The sequence below is a fragment of the Podarcis bocagei genome (assembly GCF_964188305.1).
Source record: "Podarcis bocagei genome assembly, chromosome: 4".
In the NCBI taxonomy this organism is placed as follows: Eukaryota; Metazoa; Chordata; class Lepidosauria; order Squamata; family Lacertidae; genus Podarcis; species Podarcis bocagei.
In genome coordinates this window covers 27,212,558-27,218,775 of record NC_138128.1, presented here as the reverse complement: position 1 = coordinate 27,218,775, position 6,218 = coordinate 27,212,558, and positions in this window count along the sequence as shown.

Sequence of the window (6,218 nt, the reverse complement as noted above, 5' to 3'; positions counted from 1 at the left end):
TAAGTGTCAAAGGATGAAGTCTAGGGGTTCAGTTAAAGCGACCAGCGTTCAGCAACTAAATCTTAATATCCTTCATTTCTACCTCCGCCCACTTCGCATTTCCATTCTTTGCTTAGAATATATAGTAAAATCTCAGCCAGCCTATAAAAAGAGGTTTTATTACAGAATCTGTCCAGGTCTTTTAATCGTGCATGATTTAGACAGGGGGGAAATCTTGGAGGCCGCCAGCAGATCTTGTTCCCTACTGAGAGACAGAGTGTCAGAACCCCCTTTCTTCACACCTCTCTCACACTCTCTCTCTCCAAAATTTGTCACAACTGGAATCCGATTTATTGGGGAGAGGGTGCGGTGCGGGCTGCCTTGAACCTCAAATCTGGTCTCAAGAGTTTAAAGTATCAACTACCCTTTCCACCGAGGCTTTATAAAGTAAAGGAACTCCTTTGACATGCCTCCAAGTTTATAAGGGCTTACTTCCAGGGAGGCGTGTGTGCATGTTAACACAACTGACGTCGTCTAAATTTAAGCTTTCGGAGAAAGATTACGGAAAATCCCGAGGAAATTGATCTTTCAAATATTTTGTTCAGCAAGAGTTTGGTTTCCTTGCGGCAAATAAGAAGGAGTTGACCCCTCCGTGCTCCCTCGTTCTAAGGTTTTGTGGCTTTCAGCTAACACGCGAATCCAAACTATATATCCGGAGTAAAATCTCACTGATTTCAGCGGGTCCTGCTTCCCAGTGGAAGCTGCTTAGGGTGGCAGGCCTCAGGCTGACCTTAACTCAGTGCCTTCGCCGCTTTCGGCTCTACGTGTTTAGTTATACACCTGAGATGTTTAAACACATAACGTGTGAATAGGACATCCATGGGTTTACAAGCAGCTGTGTCACACAGGTACGCACTACAGGGAGCATTGTTTGACTGAAGCTCTCTCTCTTTTCTTTTCTTTTAAAAAAGGCTATTTGTCCACAAACTCGGGTTTCCTTTTGCGTAACGTGTGAAGCGGCTCTTAGAACGGAGATTGATTTTTCTCTCCGGTCTGGTCCTCAGGGAAGGTTGCCTTTATACATCTTATGTGCAGAGGTCAAGACCCAAGAGCTTTTGACCGGCAAGGAATAAAGGGAATCCTGGGAAATGTGTCTCTCCTTGAAATATCCCTATTCCGCACCACCGCTCCAATTGTTAGTTTGCACTTATGGATGAGATTAGGGAGGCTGTGAGGTTCTTACTCCTCTTTCTGCAGCATCTCCTCAGCGAGTCTCCCTTTCCCCGCCTCGGTCAGCTTGCAGCGCGGCTCCACCACGTGCCGCCTAAGGTCAAGGGAAGGGCGTTTCCTGGCTGGTCGAGTCTGATGCACCGGCTGCAGGACTTGGAGACTGGACAACTGGGCGGTAATAAAGAAGAAACACTCCGTGACTCTGGGAGGGGGGAATCTGGACTGTAAACTGGCCAAAGAACTTGGGTAAATCCTAGGGAGAAATCCCCCACTCCTCTTGAACACCGCCCACCCATCCATCCATTTACTCACTCACTCACTCACTCACTCACTCACTCATTCCTGGCCACCGAGCTTGCGCAAGAGAATTTCCCACTGGGCGGCCGGTACCTTCCTCGGCCAGCAGAGTCCAAGTTCGCCCCTTCGAAGTGGCCGGCGCCTTTGGAGGTTTACCGGACGTGTCAGCCCCGCCGGGCCGGCCAATCGCTGGGTAACAAATGGCCACGGTGAAAAGACCACATTGTCCTCTGGGCGCAGCAATCCATAAGTGGCCCCGCTTCTGGCTGAATGGCCGGTGTTTTGATGACTTATAGTATATGCAAAAACAAACTTTCCCGCGGTGGCCTTTTTAAAAGGGGGTGGGGAGAATCCGTCATGCTTTCCTTTCCCAAACAGCCCCGATTATTTTAAAAAGAAAAGGAGGGGGGCGAAAGAACACCCCGAAATGATAAATCGCGTGGCAAAGCTAATGGCTGGAGGGCGCGTTTACCAATTCATAATCATTTATTCTTGGTGATGTATGACCCTTACTCTTAAATCTCAAAAGCTTCTATTTGAAGGTGTAAATAGCTTTTTTTTTTTCCCCTTGCAGTAAACCTTCCTGCATTAGCAGTGATTGATCTCCTGTACAATTCGTCCCAGAGTGCTATTTTAGAGGGGGAACACTGGCTTTTGGAGATTAACTGGGGAGTCTGTTACATATTAATGAAGTTCGCAGATATACTAACGTTTTGGTAATTTAGTTATTTGTGTCTATCGCTTTCGCCGTTATTTTCTCTTAGACCCCCGCGGTTGTTATACATCGAATTAAAAAGTGGTCTTTTAGCATCATTTTTTTTTCTTCCAGTGGCAACTAAACGCCATTTAATGGGAAAAACAAATGTTGACATGCCTCTTTGAAGGAAGTATATTTCCTGGCAAGACATCAAAGTGTTTTAAACTGTATTGGCGGGCGGGTGCGGGAAGCGGGCTGGGCGAGATCTTAGCTTTCTATTAGTCCAAGCCTACGGTAATGTCAGGAAAAAACCGCTTGGTGTTCCTAGAGGGGAGGGGAGGGAAGACGACAGAGAAAGGTGGAGAGAGGGGAAGCTGGCTGGAGGTTTCTGCTGGATCCACGTATACCTGGGGATTTGAGTCATGTTAGGTAACCACCAGGCAGCGATGGCTGCTCAGATTCTGAAACTGCGAGTGCATGCCCCGAATTGGGGCGTAGCAAAGGAGAGCAGTGCATGCAACGCGAGAAAGTTCGCCAATGCAACTGGCACATGTCAGAAACCGGAAGGAGGGATCCCTGGGATGAGAGGGTCAAGGCCGCCCATTTCATTACCAACAGCATTTTGAATCCGCGTGGATTTCAATGGTCATGAAATCTGGTGCCGCTGCTCTGGCTCTGTAATCGGTGAGAGCTAAAAGACGCTGAAGCTGAACCGTCAAGACACCTTGAGGAGGACCGCCGAGACAGGAGGTCTGCAGGAAGGGGAAGGAGAGTTCATGCTAACTCCCAGCAGCTTCTGTTTGATATATTAAGGATTTGGGCGGAGTGGCGGAGTTTGAAGACCATTTGTTGCGTTCCAGGAATGATGGTCCAATAATAGCCAAGGAATATAGTCCTCAGTCCACCTGAGATCTATAATACATTTGGGTGAATGGGAGTTAACCCTTCTCACTGCCTATGGTACATAAGATACCTCATTCCTAAGCTTTTGCAGGAAAGTCAATTGAAATGACCGACTTAGGCCTGTTCACACGTGCAAAGTGTGAAGGCATTCAGTTTGTTGGAAAATATGTGTCTCACACGACGAAATTTGTATAGTTGAGGTCAGGGAGGCTCCCTCCCAGCCGAACTTCGAGTGCCTATTGGAGTCCTTAAAAAAAGAAAATCCAGCAGGCATTTTAATTGAAGTCTGATTTTACAATTTTAACCGAGTTTTACCTTTTCTGAATTGGAATTCAGGCACACTGCTCACAGATGAATGTAGATAAGCGGTATATACCTAAATCATCTAATGAAACAAAATAAAGAGTCAAAGTGACAGGACTGATTGCAGCTACGAGTTGAGTATCTCTACCGGCGAATCTTCACCTGTGTTTGTTACTGCCTAATGTGCGGGATGGCTCTTACCTGACGGGGGCGGTGTCATCTTGCAACAATCATAACCTGAGTTTATCTCAGCTGGAATGTCCAAGCCCTTTCATTTGAGAATGAGGACACGGTCGCCAGGAAGGGTCTGCTACTGGAAGCTTATCCGTAGAGAATGTTGGGGAGGGGGCTGTAATAAGGACACCATGACTCCCTCTCCCACAGGAAGCTCAACCTCAGAGCACCCTTTTAAGATGAATCACTTAAAAACGAAGAATGTCCCGTTTGCAGTAGCCTATCGGGAAATAAGAGAAGCATCTTTATATTAAGATTTTTCAGAATACAGGCCTTTTTTTGGGGGGGGGGAGCAACCAGTCTTCACTCCAAAAAACACATAATTGTTCCTCAGAGATGTTCAGAGAAAAATGTCCAGAGGTGCTGCTTCTTTTTAGATTCTACACATCCAGCCTGTTGTTGCTGTTATGGGATATGCCAACGACCTGTTTTCGCTTAGTCCCATTAACTTCCACCTTAGAGAGCGATCTTACGCATGGCTCCTCGAAGGTAAACCCTGCTGTCTTCAATGGCGTTTACTCACGAGTGAGCGTGCTTAGAACGACAGCCTTAAGCAGGTCTTTTCTTATTCGCCTTTGACTATAGCTAATGTCCTCTCCTGATATCCCACCCCACCCGCCTTGTCCCTCTGCTGTTTTATTGTTGGATTACGATTCTATTTGTATGGACAAATTTTAATTGTGCCCCGCTTGGGGAATCGATATGATTGAAAGGCGAGCTAAAAATAGACCTAAACAAACAAACAAGGCAAACATGGCTACGTTAAAGAAGCAGAGCAACAGCCACTGCCTTGTTGCTGTCTGCTCAGATACCCAAACATAAGCAAACAAACCTCGCCACTCCGATAGCCCTCACCCTGTTCAACCTAAGCTTCTGTATGTTTGTTTACTCCTTTCCGCTTGGTTCAAAGAGACTTACTTCCGGGTAAGTGTCCATTGGGTTAAAGACTCGGAGTACAGTCCTGTCCATGTTTATTCAGAAGAACTAAGGCGCCTTGAGTTCCATGGGATTTGCTCTCAAGTAAGTGGGATTAGGATTGCAAACCCAGTGACAAGGGTTGCGCCTGATTTGTGCTTTAAAAACAACAGCGAGGTTTCGTGTTACACAGGATTCTTCACCTACAGATGATCGGATGATTAAAATAAAAAAGCAAATAAAGTAAATAAAATATATTCTCATTGTTGACCCCCAGCTCCTTTTTAGAAAGACAGGCACATATTATTATTATTATTATTATTATTATTATTATTATTATTATTACGGTTATTATTATTAGTAATAATAATAATAATAATAATAATAATAATAATAATAATAATAATAGCAGTAGTATTCTTACCCACCCTTCACCATAAGATTCCACCGAGGGTGGCAGCAGTGTAAAAGCCCACTATTGTTTGTGGCTGTGTATTCTGCGTATGTGTGCATGTGTGTACATGTACGCCTACATACACACCATATGTATACCCATTCCTCTGAGTCCTCGCCCGTCTCTAAGCAGTTGACTTTAATGCTCCGGGTTTTCTTCGTCCTGAAAAATGTGCGGGTCTTTTATTGTTTCTGTAGAACTATAGAAAAGGAACTGAGAGGAAATCCCTCCTCTCTTCAAAAACAAAACAAAACACTAAACAAAAACTCAACTTGACCAAGGGGAAATAGCTGGGGATTATTTGCTTGGGACTTCCAAACAGCCGGTGGAGGTGAATGACCTCCCATCACAACGTAACATTTTTGCGTTTACTTTTTGTTTTTTCCCCGCGGGCGGGGCAATGTATTCCCCCTTGAAGGAAAATGTGGTTTGGACACTTTTTCTTCTTTTATTTAAGAAGAGAGAGAGAGAGAGAGAGAGAGAGAGAGAGAGAGAGAGAGAGAGAGAGAATGAGACCTCAAAACGATGTTACAATGAAGAAGAAGAAAAAAACCGGACAAATTAGGAGCCATTTTCCCTGATCAAAGGCAAGCAAGCGAAAACGAGTCTGGGCATTCAGCGAGCTTGACTTATTCAGACAACTTCTTTGGAGAGCAGGGCCAACAAGCGTGTCTTCCATTGAAAAGGAGCCTCTATTCAGGGTGCAGGTGCGAAGTGGTGCGGCGCATCGGGCACATTATGCGGAGGTTGTTGGAGATTAGTGCACAGCCTTAATAACTAAAGCGCTTGATTTACATTGGGAGGCGGGGAAGGGGGGGGGGAGAACTAAGACTCCTCATCCGTGAAAGCAAAATCATTGAACTCCTGATCATTTCGAGTGCTCGTGATATCCTAATACTTGGCATTGTTCTGTGGAAGAAGAAGAAGAAGAAGAAGAAGAAGAAGAAGAAGAAGAAGAAGAAGAAGAAGAAGAAGAAGAAGAAGAAGAAGAAGAAGAAGAAGAAGAAGAAGAGGAGGAAAGTCTCAGAGCATTCCGGATTGATTCATTTACAGCCAATGAACTCTGCTCCGAACTGGGGCGGGAGGTGACGCGGGAGGTGGTTCTGGGACAGGAAATGAAAGGGAGAGAGAGGGAGGTTTTCCATTTGAATAAAGAAAGCCAACTCCAAAAGATCCCTTCCCTAAAAAAAAAAGGAACCTCCCCCC